At 41.3% G+C, this 21,804-nt stretch overlaps 1 long non-coding RNA gene across 1 annotated transcript; it reads right to left on the bottom strand.

The window, feature by feature from the left end:
* Positions 1-550: 550 nt before the first annotated feature.
* LOC126403518 (uncharacterized) lies at positions 551-21,365 on the bottom strand. The gene is made up of 4 exons (XR_007571320.1): positions 19,468-21,365; positions 16,674-16,743; positions 16,467-16,576; positions 551-2,605 (listed from the first exon to the last, which is right to left on the bottom strand). It is a non-coding gene; the product is annotated as an uncharacterized LOC126403518 (long non-coding RNA).
* Between the last annotated feature and the right edge of the window lie 439 nt (positions 21,366-21,804).

Here is a 21,804-nt window from a genome sequence, read left to right as displayed (position 1 = left end):
AAGCTGATGCCGAATTTTCTCATTTTCTGCACGAAACTTAACTGAAACAATAAATCCACTGGATGCAAAGACCACAGCAACCCCTCTCCTCTCCGACGAGACAAAAATGAGCAAGCCTGGGTGTGAGAGAGAGGAGGTGGTTTACTTTATGGGAGGCACAACTGTAAATCACAAGCTGGACAAAAAGGAGAAACCCCTATAGTGCCTTTTGTCCTTTGATTCCTCATGGACAGCAGCCATGGTAGAATTGGATTGAAGCCACCTGCCTGTCTGTAAAGCCACCGTGCACACTGAAGAAAAGAGGCCACTGTTGCTTCCCTACATGACGGAGGAAGGATTTAAGCTTCTTAGTGAGAACAAGTGTACCGAACACACTCACACAAGTGTGTCATTTTTTACAGTATTTCCCCCCAACTTGACATCGCAAATGTTGTCGGAGAGAATCTTGAAATTTGTTGATAATATCCAGGAGTGTAACTTTGGTTTGAAAAGAGGAGGACACAATAAAGCAGGGGTTGTGGATGTTGATTTGAATCCCATTTCTTGCATATCTACATAGATTTAGCAACTATGGTACCCAAAACAAAATCAGGGAAGTAATGAAATTAACCATCATGCTAAATTCTGCCAGAATAGTTCTAAATATGCAAATATCAACTCCTCTGAGGTGTTTTTTGAGTATATCAGAGTATATCCGTTTTTTTCCCCAGCTGATTCAGCATGTTAAATTGGCGTCAGAGATGGTGAAGCCCATCGGTGAATGAAATCACTCTGATTGGAAGTTCAGCTCTGCACACAAAATAAGAAATGGAAGTGAGGAAAGTAAACAAATGATTTAAGTCAAGAGGGCATGACATAGAAACAAGGTTCGTAATTGTATTATTGTTCACTGGGGCACAGTAAATATAATTAGTTCTTTCAGCATCTGGTTGTGTTGTTAATGTGCTAACTGGCTAACTAGCATCTTGAATCCATCCTGTCGTTTTGAATGACGATTACAGGCTAATGCCACCTGCTGGTATTAAGAGATATTTCCTCTCATACAGGTGGAGAATGTACGTGCTAGCTGGCTGTTGGCTGTTATCATTGCGGTGAGTTCAGTGCAACTTTTTAGCTAAGACACAGGTGACACTGGGTCACGCAACGGTAGGCCTACATATATATATATCCATTATTTAAGCAGATAAAAGTCTTGTTGAACTTTAAAATCTCTTTTTCAAGAGCGACCTGGCCAGGAGGGCAGCTCAAACATCGTTACAACAATAAATACAAGCAGACAAGTTAAACAATCACACGCCACAAATGAGCAAGCACAACATCCAGTTAAAATGCAACACAAAAACAGTTAAATTCATACACGTTTTATTTTCTAAAATGAGTTCAGTTCAAATTTGAATACCAATCACACTGACCAACAGCGCTATTTTCTCAACCCTTAAGAACTGACTTAAATTCCCTCTTAGTTATCAGCTCAGACAATTTCAGGATCTCTGTAAGTTATTCAAAGAAGGGGCTTTTTTGGCTTTTACAAATGTACAAAGATATAAAAGGACCATCCCAAACAGAGCTTTTTATTTAAAAACCAACCAATGCGAAAGTCGGAGGACGTACAGAGAGGGCTACAGTTTCCACAGCCAGTAATAAGATGTAAAGCACATTGGTAAACAGTCTCAAGTTTCTGTAGGAACTGGTCAGGTGCGTTCATAAAAAGCACATCACTGTCATCCAATAAATGTAAAGCGGTTGCCAAAATCAAGGGTTTCCTTGCCTGGAGGGAGAAAAGGATTTCAACCCCTTGACGGTTGATCTTAGGCCGACATCACCACTAGTGATTAGTCAGTCAGTTTGGTGTGTCTCGGCTTTTACATCATGGAAGGCTGGTGATATTACACAGAGAAATGTGACATCAAGTACCCAAAAAGAGAATCATAGATTTTAAAGTTAATTTTAATTGTTTAGCCCAAAATGCAAATGAAAGGGCTTCAAAACAAGCGGAGCACGTGACAGCCTTTATCTCAAGACCCTCGATTCAGAGGAAAACTCCCAAAAAAACTTTTAATGGAGACAAAAAATACACCAGAAAGATCAAAAGGAGTGATTCCTCTTCAAGGACACACACATGCAATACACATTGTAAAGAGGTCTTTGTTGTGAAGTGTCCAAACTTGTATTACTTGTTTGAATCCCTGTGCTGTTTGGCGAGCCCTCTCCTGATCACTAACTTTCCTCCCGGGTATGCATCCACTTGGTTTTGTACTCACACACATACAAACAAAAACCTGACTTAACCCTGAGCTTACCTAATACATCATGATGCACTTACAGGCAGGGGGAAGGAAAAAAAAGAGGTCAGAGAAAGACTTGTGTCCGAGGAGGGTATCCAAACCCCCACATCCATATTGATTAAACAAATTTGCCACAAATCATTTTACAAATGCCCAGTGGGGGGCTATAGAGGTTGGTGGAAATACCCCATTCATGCTCCGTCCTCCCCCGCAGGGCTGAAGCCTCGACTCTTGGCTCGTTTAAGCGTGCTGACAGCCTCTGATCCTCTGGCCATCTGCAGGGTGGGCTGGCCAGCGCTCAGGGGTCTTTGTGTTGTGAACTTTAGGAGGATTTAACAGTGGAGAAGAAAGGAAGAAAAAAAGGTGAAGGATCTCCCTCATAATTCTGGTTCTAGATCATCTGCAAAACACACAAATCAAACTTTGAAGTCAAAAGCAAAAACACCCAAACACACAGATTGGAAGCAAACCGGTACACATCTTCATGATAAACATTTTTAGTTCAGGGGTTATTGAATGTTCACTCTCTGCAGCACACAGCAGATGTCCGTTTCTGTGTGTGCTCCCTCAATGACTCACACACATTTTGGGTGAGCTTTAAAACCCCGCCCCCGTCACCACGCTTCTCTTTGTGAATGAAACTGGGCGGGGACAGTTATGTGGAGTGGAAGTACATGTGCGTGGGTGAGTATTTTTGAGAGCAGACGAGTGTGTGCATGTGAATGTACATGTGCTGAGCCGTTGCCCTGCTGGGGAAAGTAAACAGGCCGTGTGTACATAACAGACTTTAGGAAGTGTACACACCACAACATGAATCACCAATTCAGTGGTTATTGATTTTCAAGACTTTTAAATTGCCTAATTTCTGAGTTTTTACAAACCTTGCCCAGTTTGCTTTGCTTCAGTTTGTCAGATCTTATTTAGCTCAGATTTTCAATCCTGCATCAGAATGTAAAATAACCTTTTGAGGTCTACTGATAAAAACACACATTAATATCTAAGTTAGCGATTAAATATTGAAGCTTAATGTGTTGTTAATGATGGAAATTAACACCAAAGGCGAGAATAAAATCAAAACAGTTCACAAAATCACTCAGAGATCTGAAGCTACGCCTGATGAAAACCCTCATAACTGATGTTATATCATCACATATTCTCCCGGTTCTAATAACGTCAGAGTTCAACTGCAGCCGTCTCTGCTGCGGCTGTTTTGTTTCTGTGTAAAGGGGGGGTGGAAGTCCCTCCCCTTCTTATAACCTCAAACACATGGTCAGCTCCTATTATTTTAACTGCTTCCAGTGACTTCAGATCTTGCTCGACCCCTGAGCGCAATCAGGAGAAGGAATGGCCACATTAAAACAACCGGGGCCGGCGACAGCTTGGGTTACCCCAGTTATGAAGGGTCGGATACTATTTTAAAAGCTACATGTGTTCATAAATGACTGATCGGTGTCTCTGGGAATCATTTTGGAAGGTCATAAATACCAAAACATACTAAATTTTGACGTTATATTGACATATTTTGGAGTACTTTATGTCCAAAAGGACAAAGTTCTTTTGAGTTTTTACATACATTACTGCACTGACGTTGAAACTCCTGTGTATCCACTTTGCGCTCATGTGGAATTCATGTCTGGAAATTATCTCGCTCCTGTTCATACAGAGGTCAAAAGACATATGATGAGTAGGCTCAGAGGGAGCAGCTGATTTGGTGTCTGCAGAGAACAACAAACAGGTAATGCTTACAGCAGCTGTGTGGCTATTCATGTGTGCATAAGAAGGCAACCACTTCCTGCTGAGCGGGGCTTTCACCACTACACAAATATAGCAATATTTCTATCATTCACAAAGTCAGATTCATGCAGACACACACACAAACATGTGCACCGGATTAAATGTCATTTTAAACATTTACTGGGATCTTCGAAAATCCGTTCCCGTGTTGCTCTGCAAACAGGCCCCGGCCCTAAATGCTTCCCCAGAAACCTAATCCAACAAAACAGCCCATCGCTCATAAAGACGCCACATGAGTGATGTGAGCAGAGCGAGTTATAGTGACCCTGGGACACACAACTCTTCCCTTTTCTCAAACACGCAAATTCCACTGATTTGCGCTCATCTGTGATCTCAGGCAACTGTCACATCGGTTTCAGGGTAGCATTTATAAAATCTTTTCATACACTGGTTTTATATTACCTGTAAAAAAAAAATGGACAGGGCTTGTTTGTAAAAAAAAAAAGAGTAGCAACCTTATTCAACACACTATTTATGCAACTCTATAGTGTGATTGCTTTTGCGTTGCAGAGATATAAAATTGATTTTTTCTTCCTGTGTGCTGCTGCTGTTAGCATTGATAATGGAAACCTGTTTTTCAATTTGAGAAAAAATAATCCAATTAACTTTTTTCATTATATCACAGTGTAGAAATCGATGTAGTGAGCATGAATATGGAACTAAAGTACCGAGGTTAAACACAAACACTCCCTCGCTTGAGAATTTAAGACCGAGCTGATATTATTTATGAAAAAGGGGCCAACTGACAACACTTCAGATGTTGGTGAGCAGGCTGGCACCCACACACACACCCACACACACACTCACACACACACACACACCCCGTTGTGTATCCGATTCTTTCTCGACCCACCTAGACGGAAGTAACAGAAGCTTCACCCTGCACACAATGAGATAAATATACTACTCCGCTCTTGCCTGCAGATTTTTCTCATAAAAAAACCCTTTGATAGTTTAGCCATCTGGCCGGAGCCAAAAAAAAAAAGTCCTCATAAAAGAGGCCCAAATAAGGTCAGGGGTCACTCCCTCCCTAGGTCAGGGGCCCTGGAAGGTTGTTATAGTGGACTTTACTAAAGTTGTCAGCTCAGATCCCCTTGACAAATTAAAGCGCATTCTTCGGTTTTTAACAAGTATTCCATTACAGTCGGACTGATCGGAAGGAAATGTTGATAGTTTCTTTGTGGGGGGAGGGGAGGTGTTACTGATATGGAATATAAGCTCACCTTTGTTGTGCATGATGGAAGATAAATCCATTATTAATCAAAAATCAATCTTACACTCAACCAGTAAGAATACATCTACAGCTTTAATCAATATTTGATGATCAAAATCCTTTTGTGTGTCAGATTTGACATTTTTCTTTCCTAAACTATTACCCATAAACACCCGTTACTCAACACGTAGTACATTAAAGGTGCAATGACAGCCCGTCATTAACCCTGACCTGTCTGTGTCTCTGTCCGAACGTCCAGAGGATGAAAGGCTCGGGCTGGACTTATCACACAGACTCATTTAGCTGACTGCTGTCTGAGTGTCAGCGCGTAGAATCTGCCTGCTAACACGACACAGACACCGTGAAGTTCAGTACAGAGATGCAAAGTACAGACATTTCTGACGAATGTCTTCTCTCCTAAACGCATGACATATTTGGAATAACGCTCATTGAGTTAGATCAGAAGATTGAACCACTCCTGTGTCTGCGGTAAATCTGACTGCTAAGGAGCTCTTTGTGATATTCAGAGCAATAATACCACGGCAAATTACTATGTGCTATGTAAAGATTTAGTGGAGGAATAGTGTCTGGAGCAGAAAATGAAGTCATGCTGCTGCTGTGTGTGTTGTAATCAAAAAAACGTAGTGCACCAGAATTCGTCTATAACCCAAGTAATTGGGCGGGCTGCAACCATCTAACAAAAGCGCTGACCAGAGACAGAAGGAAGTAGTATAAAGAGCAAAAGTCTATATATGGAGTGAGGCTGGGGTGGGTCAAGCAAACAGAGAACTTCCCCCAGGAGACTGATGTTTGTGTCCTGTGTGAAATTTGAGTTATTGTAACGTATGTCATTACCATGTTCTTTTCCTAGACCTAACCTATGTAACTTTACGTTGAGTACAAAACTTTTCGTTAGGCAACCAACTTAACTTTAAGTATATAATGTAGCGACGCCTAACCATGTTTCTTTTCCCAAATCTAACCTACAAAACTTTACGTTTAGTACCTAACATGACAACTCCATCCCTGGGGGCTTAATCCTAAATTAACATACGAACAGAATGAAGATATGTTGTTGTGGTGTGGTAGATGGTCTCGCCGCATGTGCATGTGGGTTTGGGTTAGGGGTTCTGGTCCTACCAGCCAGCTAATCATCACCGATCTACACCGCAGTCATATGGTGGTTGCCATTTATATCATGACAGCCTTGTCGTGAAAGTGTAGCGCCCACCCGTTGGTTCCCCCCTTGTTAAAAATGTTAGCACTGTTTCTGTTGTTAGCAATGTCCGTGCTGTTAGCATTATTAGCCGCTAGAGCTAGCTAAGCCACCTCCATGTTGAGAGCCATGTGCAGACAACGTGTATCACAGATACACTCTGAATATTGAATGGAGCTCCTTTAAGGGCCCGACACATGCCGCCCTGCTGCCGGACCTTGCGTTTTTCAGGTGGTTAAAGACACGGCATGTGTGCGGCCTCTAACACAGTAACTTAGCTTGGCACAGAGACTGGAAACAGGGACACAGCTAGCCTAATGCTGCCCAAAGCTACAACAAGATACAGCATGTTAATAAATGAGCGTTAGAGGTCATTTTGACAGAATTCATTGTCTTTGGACGCAGCCGTGCTAATTGCTTCCCTGTCATAGCCTTTATGCTAAGCTAAGCTAACCATCTGCTTACAGTACGTACGTATTTACCATATTAACATGAAAATGGTGCAATTTTTCATCTAATTTTTGTCAAGAAAACAAATAAGCATATTTCTCAAAATTCCAAATAATTTCTTTATCAACATATTTGACTGCCAGTAAAAAAAACAACAACCCAAAAACATAGGGGCACAATATGAGAAGAACATCTGAAAATGTATTTCAAATACGAAGTCCCAGCTGACTCCATGTTGAGAGCCATGTGCAGACAACCTGTGAATCAATTTGCTCTGAATATCATATCAAGCTCCTTTAACACAACAGCTTAGCTTAGCACAGAGACTGGAAACAAGGAAACAACCATCCTGACTGTGTCCACAGGTACAACAAGATATAATATGTTTATAAATGAGATTTAGAGGTGATTTTTGGGCAGAATTTGTTTTCTTTGGACAGAGCCATGCTAACTGCTTCCCTGTTTCCTGAATTTATGCTAAGCTAAGCTAACCAGCTGCTCATGGTAGGTTCATATTTACCGTAAAAACATGAAAACAGTAGCTATTTTTCATCTAACTTTTGGCAAGAAAACAAATAAGTGTATTTCTCAAAATGTCAAATTATTTCCTTCTCAACATATTTGATTGTCGGTAAAAAACACAGGTGCTAAACATAAGAGAAACATCTGAATACTGGTGTCAAACACCACCACCCAGCTGACTCCTCCAAAACAGACTGGAGTTATATCACAGATGAGGTGGGAGAACAGAAGTTGAGCAATCTGTCTTTATACCCTGTGACTTTCACACACATGAGAATGTGTTTGGTTCCACCCCACATGCATTCAAAAACCCATCTAAAACAGTCAAACAAATGCTCAGCATATGACAGCCCCTATGCCACTGTGGGAAGGACTGGACAAAGGCGAGCGTTTTTTCCACCACACAGCTGCTCCGCTGCAAATTTGTCTTGCGCTCATTGTCTTTTTAAAAGAAGTGTTAAAGCTCTCGCTCCATGCTCCAGTCGCTTCCTAAGGAAGGTGCTGTTGGGATGAAACATGGGCACAAGTGTCCAGTTTCAGAGGAAATGGTGAGAGAATTGGTCGGGGACGATGAGCTCCATTAAACACCACTGAGGAAGTGAACCTCGCAGGAGCAATCAATACTGCACAAGCTACAGGTGGGGGTATGGGGGGGTGGTGAGGCTACACAAGCCTGAAATCTTTGATCAGAATAAAGCGTGTAATATTTCCTTTTAAAGGCAGTCGTGCAGTGTAAGAATGGCAATTTGAAAAATTAAAGATACGCAGAATTAAAAGTGCTAACTAGTAGAAAGTATTGATTTTATACTGGAAAAAAACAAACAATGTGTTTATCATTTTGTCTTATAAAAACCAACACACCCTCTCTTGTTCCATTTTCAATGAACTGATGTTGAAAGGTGACTGGGGGGGCAGAAACACTTTAAATTCCAAGCGGACAAGAATGCAACGTCTCCAGTTTCTTATAATCAGCATGACTATGAATGGTGAAAATAAACAAACACTTTTTTTTTTCTCTCAAAGAAGTTCTGCCTCAGGGACCCGGAGCGAGGAGGGGCTTCATTACAACACGCTGTTATTAATCTTTGTTAATTGTCGGCCTCTCCATTCAAAAGTCCCACAGCTGTATTTTTCATCATTAAGCCTGTGTTTACAGTGGCAGGAAACTGAGCTACACAACAGAAGTGACAGACAATCAAATCTCAGGAACACAATTTTGTTCAGCTATTGCAAAATACTGCAAACAGGCTTGTGTTGCCCACATTTAAAGCCTTCTGCTTCTTCACATGTAGACCAAGAATCAAATTATGCTGTGATTATGACTGAATACATCGAGTAAATTAGTTTGTGGGTGCAAACAGCAAAATCAGAGTTTGGCTGATTTTAAAATTCCTGCATGTTAATTTGCAGATTATGCCATAATTTTGATTTTCACTCCAGCACACACCCACTCGCCTGTGCGTAGACTAAATAACCACACTGAGCATATTGTAAAAGCATTTACATGTAAGCAGTTTCCCCCCTCACATATTTTGTTCCCCACTGTGCATGCAGCACTTAATGCCTTTGTGAGCACCTGTTTTGCTGTTTCTGATGTGCGGCTCGAGCGTTTTTCGGAGGATGTGACATGCCTTCAGTGCCCATAACACAGCTTGCATTCCATGTGTTGAACAGTGATGGTGTCCTCTTTTGAAAAGGAATGCATCATGGTGGAATAATTGCCCTTACTCCTCTCTGGCCACTTAGTTAAAAGGGATTCAGATGGTTTGGGATCTCTCTCTGTTTCTCCACCACCCCTCCTCCCATGGGGCAGGGAGAGGAGGAGGAGGAGGAGGAGAAGTCGAGGGGGATGGGTGTGTTTGACTTGGGAGAATTTGGAAGGGGGTATTTGCATTTACATAAAAGGCCAAACTAAGTTTTTTTTGCTTCCATGTTCCACCCATAGAGAGTTTTGCTGTCTGACAACCATTGCTCTGAATTACAGCTGCTCCTCCCCCGTATCAAGAGCCGGTGCTGCTACTGGCATTCCACAGAGATTCCTTGAATTGACTTCCCAAAAGAAGGTGACCCTCACAGCAGACATGGATATTGGATTAAAGTGGTGTTCTAGAGGTCACAGGATCCTCTTGGATCACGTTAAGGCTTCTTCTTGTCACCTCTTGTTGTTGGCACGGCTGCTGGGAGGTCCAAACTGTCCATGCTGCAAGTTTGGTGCTGGGGACAGGCGAATGCATGTGGCTGTGGCTTAGCAGAGGCTACATGTGCATGTTCACACACACACACTCACCTATGTGAGTTATAAGCCATCATGCATAACAGGTTTTGCAATAAGCGCTGCAAGTGATGTTTGGGGAAATTTGTTTTGGGTCTTTGTCAAGTTTTGTGTTTTGCAGCAGGTTTTTCCACTTGAGAAATATTCATAACTGTCCATTTAAATTCCTCACCAGATGTTTAACCCCACAAGAAACATACTACAGGTGTATTTATAAAGTGTTAACATCCCCTACTATGTTAAAAGTTCAGGATAATTACATTCTCATGGCATAAGCTGCCACTGAAACATGTTTTCAACACCTTTATGTTCGTTTAAATAGCTGTATTTATTTTCATTGTGATTTAAAAGCCTGTGCCGATTCTAAATCTGTCACTTTTATTACAGATGGTCTGCTTCCAACACGTGTCTGTCATCTCCGAGCCTGCAGTATCATGCTCCTGTGATTTTGTCAATCCCACTGAGTCAGTCTTATGTTTGCAACCCCAACCCCCGCCGCGGGGCCAATTAAAACAATTTCAAGGACAAAGGAGGGGAGTCTATTGTATCACACAGCCAGCAGTGCAACGGATATGGTGCCAGAGGGGCACAGTTGTCAAGGATTAGCGCCCCTTCGCAGGCGCAGATGGATATATCAGCCTCCCACCGATGGCGATGAGTGTCTGAGCAGGACAACTGCCTCAAATGAGCTTTTAGCAGGAATGCAGATGCAGTCAACAGGCTTGGAATTAAATGAGCGAGACGAGCCGATGACAGAAAGAGGCAGTTTCTGATTTACCTGTTGCTCTGATCTCTGAAACCTGTTGTTGTGGACATGCATATTTAAGTCTTGAGCAACAGGCTTCATGTTCCATTCAACTGCGATGATGCAAAATATGAAGTTAAACACGTGAAATTACAGGCAATATTTGTGTGTTGCATATTTTTGGATTTACTGTTCAAAAGCACCCGACACACAGAGCCTGGTCACTAGTTAGACAAGTTAGTCGTATTTATGAAAACCCTCCCAACACCCAGTTTTTTTTGTCACATTCCTGAGCCGTGCACAGCCCACCCCCTTCCTAAAACAGAAAGATCTGCTGGTGACACATCTTCAAACCAACTTCCTCTCCTTCCTTTCAACTCCAATAATGGCCCAATGAACTGGATTCTCTCTGTCCTGACTCACATCCTCCGTGCCATAATATTTATGCAGGCTATTCAGAAGCTGCCCTCATCAAATTGCTGCGTGAATCACACCACAGGCACCGGCTCACCTCATTACATCCTGACTAATAGTCTGAATATTAGTTGGGGATAATGTGATATTAGAACGAATGGCTTACCAGAGAGTCACCGCAGTAATATAACTCTCCATATACATTGTTAATCAGGGGCATTTTCCTGCACTCAGATGTCCACCACTGCTGGACTGAGCTGAACTCGCACATTAAGAGCAGGAACTTCACAAACTGAAGGTGTTGACAGTGAACGTCTCATCCGTGTTCTTAAGGCGCTGTTGTTATCTTTGTGGCCAGGCCAGACTTATCTCACACAGGGAACTGTATGTGAGCAGAAACAATAGGCTTGATTGAGTGCATTCCCTAAGAGGTGTTAGGTTACACAGGCCTGGTCACTTTAATAGATGATATCTGTCTGAGGGGACTCTGTCATGTGATCTTTATCAGTGGGCTTTTGGAAAAATGCTGCATCATTCATAAACTAATTAATTATCTGGCATGAAGTTGTGATAACAAGAAGCACCCGAGGCTGGGTGTTGTGGGTTGATCAGGAACAAGGGTGATGTCTTTTAAGAGGGGGGGTGCCAATATAGAGCTGCAGGGTTGACATTCACTTGAAGGCCAACACAGAAGTTAGCATCACCTCTGCAAAAAGCCATTTTACATTGGATTATTTTTTTGTGATAAATTCTGTGATACTTACATGTCTTGTTCGGCAAGATAATCTTCATAAGAGAACATAATAGATTCTTAAAGTGTAAATGCAATCACCAGAAGTAAAAAGCTATTGTTAGGCTATAAACTAACTACACTACAGTTCCATGACTTCAACGTCTCCACCACATCAAGGCTGTAGAGCCATATTTGGCATGATGATGCTCTGATGTCTCATTTAGCCACGTGTCATATGGTCATGACACCTAAAAGCTCCAAAATTCTCGAGTGACGTATTTTGTGCCGTAGAACAAAACATGAAAGTCTCTAAAGCTTGTGTTAACCACAAGACTTACTTTTAGACACGGGATCCGCTAACTCTATTGGGTTTTAAGACTCATCACTGCAACACTCTATACAACAATAAGTTCATGGATCTTAACTTTACGCAAAGCCAGCAAGTGGAATATGCTCAGCATGTATGGGCTGGTCGCTAGTTAGCATATTTAGAGGGAATTTAGTGTAACAATGTGAGAAGATAACCATTTACAAAACTATCATTTCCATACACTTTACAAAATTGATCACAATCATTTACCAGTCTTAAAAAAAGACGGGTGCTAACAAGCCTGGATGGATTACTGAACGGGCCTACAGGGCACAGGCCCAGGGGTCCAAAGTGTCGGGGCCCACGACCACAAAGAGACAGAAAACAACCAAAAGAGACACACTCGACAAAGAAAGAGGCAAAACACCCTAAATGAGTGTGTGTTTTGCTCCTATGTAGGAAATAAAACAAACAAATAAATAAAAGCAAAATTAAAAATAAATGAAATATGATAATAATAACAACATTTCCCACCTTTCTATTTTATTCATTCCAACCTCACCCGTTTGCCAGCCAAGAATCCAACGACCATTTTAGACATAAACCAGGACAAAATCTGAGTATCATAAACTATTTTTTTTTGTTGCCACAGAACGATTTTCTGCAATAATCCAAAATCAAATGTAAAAAAAAATCCCACTGGCTTTTTGTCGAGGGAACCAGGATGATTTCAACTTCCCTGTTGGCCTACTAATAAACACTATCCCTGCAGCACTCTATTACATTCTAGCTTTCCACTTTTTAGTACATTTATAAGTTATAAAACAGGTTCAATGTTTGGCACTAATTTTATCTTTACCACAGCTCTCCAACAGCTTCTGCTGGGGTATGGCAACACCACTTGGACAGACCACATGCAGAGCTGCAGCAAACCATACCACTAGAACCAGCAGTAATAATAAATGCAATTTGTGTAGTTTATATATGATAGACTATGGTGCATGGCTGCTTGTTAGAGAACAGCATTTTTTCACTTAGGCTATATTTTTATCAGTATATTGAGCATAGTTGAATTTGAATTTGGCCCCCAATATATATTATAATGACTGCCTTGAGTGATGCTTTCATACATAGTCCCTCATACCCCCTCCTTGATTTTAAAAAAGCCCCAATAATGCAATTAGCCTAACAAAGAAAATGGTAATCCACGAACCAGTATGAGTGCATGGGTGGGATGCATCTGTAATGACCTGAGAATGCTTCTGAGGAATTTTCACACCAATAAGCTCCAGGAGAGCCAGACTAAAACTTTGCAGTGCCACACATTCATATAGTGCTAATCCCCGTGTGGTGCAATTGAAAAAACAAAAACTTCTTGCATTGACAAACATGAACTCAACAAAGCCAATTTCCTCTGTTTCTGTCACGGGTGGAAAAATGTAAATTTTCTAATATCACTCTTAACCACAGCCCACTGGTGGGTGTAAGTCATTCACACTGTCTGTATTTACAGATATCAGACACATTATCAGACCACCAGCAGATTCATAGCTGGGGGTGGAATCACATATGCTAATAAAGCAGATGTCCACAGTCCTCAACACATTCCAGGCAGCCTATAAAAACAAAGCGTCTTTCTTCCCCAAGGAGCAGAGCCCCATCTCTGACTGTCTCCAACAGTCACAAAGCTTCATATAAACATTTAGTGTTATAACCCAATGATCCCGGCAGTGCCCACTCCCCTCCCTGACACTATCTCTAAAAAAACGCAATCTGATCCCTTCTGACTCGCAGCTTCCCCTCATTTTGGGAGCACTCTGCATGTTTGGCCAAGGTGTGGGTCCTTGTCTAAAAACTTTCCATGACACTGGAAGTTTCGGGCCACGTCTCCGCCGTCCACTGTGCCCGACTCCCGCTGAATTCATCAGCCATTGTTTTCTCTGCACAGGCATTTATGATGTCACAGCAAACATAAGCTTTGTCCTCAGATGAAGGATCAGCCAGGGTTCGTGCCCTTATGGGGTCAAACAAACAGCAAATATGGACAGGCTATGACTGAGATCATGGGGTTGGGTGGACATTATGGTGGCAGTGAGAGAACTTCATTTAAGCTGGAAAAAAAAGGGCGCCAATATGGATGACAGCACATTTTCTTCTTAACTGGTAACAACAAAGAATAAAAGTGACTTCTTTTGAAACCAGTTATGCTAATTGTGACACTTAAAAGAGCACAGCTTTAATCTTATCTCCTCACCCCTCTCCCCACCTCTCCATTGCCGAGAAACACCACCCCATATCAAAATAAAAACAAGAACATTTCCTGGGTCTGAGTCCCCGGTGTACTGAATCACCACCAGTGATGACAAAGATACACAAGCAGCAGTTATGAAAATAATTCTTGACCATTTGCATGAGAGAAACGATTCTCTCCAAATATTTGTGATTCAGCATTCGCAGGAAACAAATACGATAACAAGACTTTCCTGTAAAGATGCTGGAAAAAACTGCGCAGTCTTAATCTTTTGAGAAGCAACAATAATCCATATCGCTCACACTGCTTTTCTAATTGCTCCATATCCACCTGGGATTTAAAAAAAAAAAAAAAAAGTTTTCAGATTGCATAAGAATGAATTTGGCAGCAACGGTATGTGTGCGCATTTGAAAGCAGGCAAGGTAAACAGACTTAAGCACACACACACACACACACAGACACACACACAACAATGGCTTGTATCTGTAAAGATCAGATTTCCATCATGTTTGTTTTCTTAGGATAAAGCATGTGTGAACAAAGAAAATATTTTTGCTCATGGCCATCTGTTGAAACCAGAGGAATTTCTAAAATTGTAAATAGCTTTGTTTATTGTGGATACTGTTCCAACTCTGGGGACTGGCTGAGATAAGTATGCATTTATAAGTTAAATGTTTAAATTGTGGATCCCATCAGCTGCTTGCCTGAAAGTAAAATAAAAAGTCCACACAATCCTAAAGAACTCCACTTATCTACATTGTTACATCAGCTTTACTTTCACAAACTAACTCAGATTAATGGATGCTTAAGAACAATCTAATCACTCTATAATGGCAGGTCAGCTATGAAAACAAATGTCACGCCACATAATAACCGACTGTCCCGCTCTACAAACTATGAGAATGCGGATGGAGAAAACACAAAGCAACATGCTGACCAGTGAGAACCATCTGAGGCTGTCACAAACTGAGCATAAAAAAAAAAAAAAAATCCTGTATCTGTGCAGAGCTGAACCCAAATGCACAATCTAACCTTTACGCCACTGCTCCCAACTTGCATCCCACAAAAATATGGAATAAAAAGAAAACAATCGAGCAATTGTTCCGGCTTCAATTCGTGGCACCGTGTGCACGGTCAAAACCATGCAAACACTCATTTGTTTAGGGTTAGTGGCACAGAAACAGGGCGGGGGAAACAATGGCTAAATGTCTTTGTTACTGAACCACAAAAGCTGATAGCTGGTTATTTGCATTCACGAGATCACACTCAGAGCTCATTGCTAAATGGTGAAACCCACATCGTTATAAAAGGACATTGTTATAAAAGGCACCGACTGTGTGTTGTGGAGAGCAGGAGATACTGTAGCAGGCCTTTGTCCGTTTAAAGGGACTTTTATGGGCTTTGGCGCTCTCGCTGCGGCCGTGCCTATTGGCTCAAAATTCAACTTATTTTTCTGCCCCCTGAGGTCTGGGTTTAAACTGCTGCTTTCAATCTTAAAGAAACAACAACAAAAGAGGCTGTCAGGGTAATGCTTCCTGACAACCCAAGATAGACAAAACAACACCCAGAACACTCAAACACCAAATGGATACCACAGGAAAGGTGACAAAGCTTTTAGGAAACGTGAATAAAAAATCCTGGTGAGTGAGGAGAAATTAATATGTAGATTTGTAGCAGACAATCACATTAAAATCAATTTGCATATCTTTTCTTTGAACAGCTTTTTTAACAACTTCATCCCACTGTTGTTGTTTTTATATTGTTTTTTTCTGCTCTGTTTTAAAGGAACGGTTACAGAGGAAGGTTACAGATTGCAACCAGCTGAAACTTCTCCCAGTTAGATTTCCTTCAGTGTTCATTGTTCAGGAGGTTTTTACCAGGAGCAGAATTATCCACAGAGGTCTCTCCCTCTCCAAAACAATTGGACCAGGTGATTCAAACCGGTAAAAACACTGCATAAAGCAGTTCCACATTACAAATCACTGTTTCTCTAATGATGTTTGGCTCATTGCAGACGGGCTGCTCACCCAGTGCTTGCTATGTGTGCTCACCTTATTTCTGATCCAGACATTTAGGAGGTTGTAACCATGAGCTGAATTATCCACAGAGGTCTCTTCCTCTCCAAAACAAACCGAACCGGTGATTTAAACAGGTAAAAACACTGAATAAAGCACTTCCATGTTACAAATCAGTGTTTCTCTGATGCTGTTTGGCATGTTAGAGAAGGGCTGTTAGCTCAGCACCTGCTAATGTGTGCTCACCTTTTTTCTCCGATAACATAAGATCCAGATGTTCAGGAGGTTTTTACCAGGAGCCGAATTATTCACAGAGGTCTCCCCCTTTCCAAAATAACTGGATCTGGTGATTTAAACTGTAAAAAACATGGAATTAAGCAGTTTCATGTTACAAATCAGTGTTTCTTCTGTGCTGTTTGGCTCGTCACAGACTGTGCTGCTATGTGTGCTCACCTTATTTCTGATCCAGACAGTCAGGAGATTTTTACTGGGAGCCGAATTATCCACAGAGGTCTCTTCCTCTCTAAAACAAATGGACAAAGTGATTTAAATGGGTAAAAACACTAAATAAAGCAGTTTCATGTTATAAATCATTGTTTCTTCTATGCTGTTTGGCTCATCGCAGACGGGCCGCTCGCCTATGTGTGCTAAGGTTATTTCTGATCCAGACATTCAAGAGTATTTACTGTGAGTCGAATTACCCACAGAGTTCTCTTCCTCTCTAAAGTAAAATGACCTGGGGTCTCATTTACAAACATTGCGTCTGCACAACAAGGCTTGAAAGAGGCGTTCACTACTTCCAATGAAACAGTTTTGATCTATTAAAACAAACATGATGGGAGAAACTTTGACCCATGCTTACGAACATTTTGGAGTTGGGAAATTGCCGATGCAGATGGTGAGGTGGTAGAAATTGTGGAATATTTTTTGGCACACGCCGTTTTTGGCTTTTGTCCGTACGTACATTTTTAGTATGAATTTTACACGTTGTTTAATAAACAGAGACCCCAGGGGATTTTAACTGGTTAAAACACTGAAAAAGCACTTCCATGTTTCAGATCAGTGTTTCTCTGATGCTGTTTGGCATGCTAGAGATGGGCCATTAATGTAGCACCTGCTTATATGTGCTCACCTGTTTTCTTAGACAACTCCAAGGGGAGAGTGGGTAGCAGCACAACTCCACCTAATCGAAAAACACATAATTGAAACCACAAAATATCTCCATACTGCTCGTCCGTAGTGATCCAAGTGTCCTGAAGCCCCGACATAAAAAGTTGTTTGGAAAAACATCATTTGAACTCTGTTTTTAGCCTCATTGTAGCCTGTAGCTCTGACTACTTCTGTGTACTGTGCTCATGTGTGTGCGCTTGCGCGAGACCGTGAGACATGGGCACCACCTTCATGTGTGTTCACGTGCTTTCGCTGGTCTTGCACGCAAGTGCACACACATGAGCACAGTGCACAGAGGGGCAGTTAGAGCTGCAGGCTACAATGAGGCTAAAAACAGAGTTCAAATGATGTTTTTCCAAACAACTTCTTATGTCGGGGCTTCAGGACACTTGGATCACTATGGACGAGCAGTATGGAGATATTTTGTGGTTTCAATTATGTGTTTTTTGACGTTTGAATCTGGGGCGCCGTCAGCCTCCATTAGGTGGAGTTGTGTTGCTACCCACTCTCCCCTTGGATCTCCGCAAGGGATGTGAGGACTCTAAAACTTCACCTGAGCCTTCCTCGGCATATGGGTGAGTACATAATGGCTGAATTTTAACTGTTGGGTGCACTATCCCTTTAAGATCCAGATGAAATGGCTCTAACTGGAGCAAGTGTTTGATTTGTCCGTTCTGGGCTACGGTAACATGTTAGCGCAACAAGGCGATCTCCGTAGACGAGGACTTGCTCCCTGTGTAGATATAACTGGCTCATTCTAAGGTAGAGAAAACACAATGATTCCTATTTTTCACATGTTTTATACACTAAACAAAACATACATATCATATTATATTCCATTTCTACCAATAGATCCCCCCAAATCCTACACACTGGATCTTTAAATTTAACTCCATACATCTTAGGGATACAGACTCAGAGACTGAGTTGTTCCATATAAATGTTGTGTTCTTGTATTTATTTTTGGGGCAACATGATCCCAGAGAATGCTCTAATTCTGCCTTACCAGAGATGTATGGCTAAATGACAATAAACTGAACTGACTGGATCAATTGATTGATTGAATTGTGCATGATTTTATTTAAAAATGGAATACAACCACCCACAAAGGCTCCTACAACTAAATTTTACCCCAAAGTTAAGGTATTGATTCCACCATTCGCCACGACAATAGCCTAATAATGTCTTAGCAAATAATCACATTGCATTCAGAGAGGCAAATTAAAGTGTGTTTTGTTACATGGCTGTAAAACGCTGATCAATTAGCTCTATCGTTATTTCTAGCACACAGACAAAGAGCAGAACAGAGACAAGATAAAAGCCTCCAGTGTACTGAGGAATCAAAACTCACTTAAGATGTCAATAGTGTCACAGAGAGAAGACGCCTGCATCAGAAAACAAATCCATGTCAATACTTTGCCAATCAGTTAATTTCATTACAGCATTCAATGCCATTTGCTGATGGGGATAGCAAATTGTGTGCAAACAAAGCAAAGGTCAGAAATGTATTGTTGAAGTGACAGATTGTAGTTTGCACTCAGTGGCTGTCTCAACGATTTATAAGCACCTCTGATGAAAGAGACGAAGCGTAATGTTAAATTCATTAAAGTTTATTTTGCGACCCTTTGACATTTTCACACTGTTTAAAGTACCTGTCCTTTTTTTTGCTTACACTTGTGTGTTGACTGGCTTTTGTCCTGATATCACCTGGTCCTCTCTGGATCTGTTTATGTCCAGGAGGAATGCATCACAACTTACGATTTCTTTAAGCAGCTGCGAGTGGAAATTGCTTTTTGGGGAGACGTTTATGACCCCATTCAAAGGCTGACATCTCAAACACAGGAAGGAAGGAACTGGGATGAAGTGCCATACAGTATCAGGAGGTCTGTTAAAAGCTCCTGCTGCCTCTCTGACAAAAAAACCTTTTAACTACAAACAAATAAAGGTTTCAAAGACTTTTCTTTTAAAATTCATTCATATTCCAAAACGTACACAACATAACTTCAGATCTAACATTTCAGACTCTCCTCACAAGCTCTAAAGATGTTGTCGCCCATACAAGAAGCACTTAACTCACCCCATGATGTCACACGTGGATCAGGAGGGGTGGGTGGGGAAGAAATGGGCTCTCCTCCTGAAGGGTGCTCAGGATTAGGGCCTGGAAGTCTGTTAGATAATAGATCAAAGACACACAGCAGAGAGCACTTCTTGCTTTTCCCACATAACGCTCATCTTCATACATAATGGAACCTCAGGAGCCTTTTTTTCTTTCTTTCGCAATTTCACCTGAAGATCAGGCGACAAGACTTTGGTTCCTGGAATCACACGCAATGTTCAAAAAGGGTCACCGCTGACACCACCGATCACTGCTGTGATTATCATGTAAATGTGAGCTTGAGTGCAGGTAGCGACAACGCCACAGACCCACCAAACATGAATGAATGGGTTGCACTTTTCACTTTATGTTCCTGAATTTTCGAGGGATTGTTGGGTAATTGCCTGTGAGCAAACAAACTATCCACTGTGACTTTAAGGAGTAATTAAAACCTTAGATCTCCCATTTTTCTCCTTTAAATTTCAGACTTAACAGGAGATATGCTTAATTATCCAACATTTATGAGTTCTGATATACGGCAGTCATTCTTCATTTAGTTCAGTGGTGAAAGAACTTCTCAAATATTTTACTTAGGCCTGAGTCAAAGTGCAACACCATAACTTAAAAATCCTCTATTCAAAGGTAAAATCCTGCATTCAAAAAAGTATTGAAGTAAAAAATGATTATAGACAAGACATATTTACAATAAAATTAGGCAGCAAAATGGCACCTTGCATGACATATTATTGGATTGCTATTGCTGATACATATAAACAGTATTTATATAACATTTTAACTCTGCCTACTTTCAATATTTGGGGTCGTATAATCTGCGACATGCATCCTATTTTATGCACAGATCATTTCTTTTGTGTGTTAAATCCGAAAGAAATGGACATTTTGAGAAATGGCTTCTATTTGAAAAGCTACAGCAAGCAGATGGTTAGCTTAGCTTAGCATAAAGCCTGGAAAATAGGGGAAACAGTAAGCCTGGCTGTGCTCAAAAGTTCTGTGTGCAACATTAAGAGTATCACTATAGCAGCAAAGCACAAGGGGTGGGGGAAAAATCGATACAGCATAGTATCGCGATATATTTGTGTGGCAATATCGTATCGGCACACAATGCTTAGTATCGCTTTTTATCATGTAAATGATCAATATTACAAATACAAATTAATTTTAGGTAGCCTACTATAATAATATAATCAGTTGCTTTTTCAGTTCACTACATACATTTTGCTGCCACAAAAAATGTCTGAAGTGAGATGAACAGACTGAAAACTATCTTATTAGATTAAACACATGTTGACAGTTTTCCTTTAGAGACATAAATTGAAAAAAAGGTCATATATCACAATATATTGTGCGATATATTGCAATACTTATACTGCAATATACTCATTTAAAATTGCAATAATATCGGATCATGATTTAAGTATCATGATTATATTGTATCATGGATCCTCTAGTGATTCCCACCCCTACATACCAATATTTGTTATGTGAAGATACAGTGGGGTAATGGCGTCCTGAGCAGAGAATTAAGTCACACTCCCTCTATGTGTGTTATAACACGAGCTTCTCTGTGGTTTGTTGTGGTGAGCTGGTCTGTCATAGTGTACATGTTAGCGCATGTGTGTATCCCACTAGCTAGCTCATTGCTGCTGCTTTGCACTGTGTCTGTACAGCAGCATTCTCGGAACCCATCGGCTGTATTTGGCGTCTGACTTCCGGCAGACGGCGATACAGCCTCTGGGGGCAGACCCCCGATTTTTTGGCATTCTGGTTTGATTTGGGCGGAGGAGGCGGATTTCCGTTTCCGACTTCCATTTATATATAAGTAAATATGCTGAACCATTGTGATGGATTCAGAGTTTGCAGTGACGCCAATTATGTTCTGCCTCGTTAGTTCACCGCACGGACCGTTTAACCTGGCAACAACTGCAGCCAGCTCAGACGTGATTGGTCAATATCACACGGACTACAAACAGCCTACAACCAGAAACCAGGGCTCTTCCGCTCTTCTTCCTCTACATTCACTGAATGTAGAGTCTGTATATAGAGACTAGTACAGCAGTAACTGTTGATATCGGGACAGTGTCGTAATGGAAGCGTAGCGCCTATCCTCTGATTCCCCCCTGGTTAATGCCATTAGCTCTCTCAGCACTGTTGCCAGTTTAGCGCTAGTTATGGAGTTAGCACTGTTAGCTGCCAGCTCCGCCACCTCAATGAGAACCATGTGCAGACAACTACATTCTGAATTTTGTATAGAGCCTCTATAACAAAATCAACCTACCAGCACCTCTATAGCTCAGCAGT

This window comes from Epinephelus moara, chromosome 16, assembly GCF_006386435.1.
Source record: "Epinephelus moara isolate mb chromosome 16, YSFRI_EMoa_1.0, whole genome shotgun sequence".
In the NCBI taxonomy this organism is placed as follows: domain Eukaryota; kingdom Metazoa; phylum Chordata; class Actinopteri; order Perciformes; family Serranidae; genus Epinephelus; species Epinephelus moara.
The sequence above is the reverse complement of the archived record's forward strand: the minus strand, read 5'-3'. Positions and strand labels throughout refer to the sequence as shown.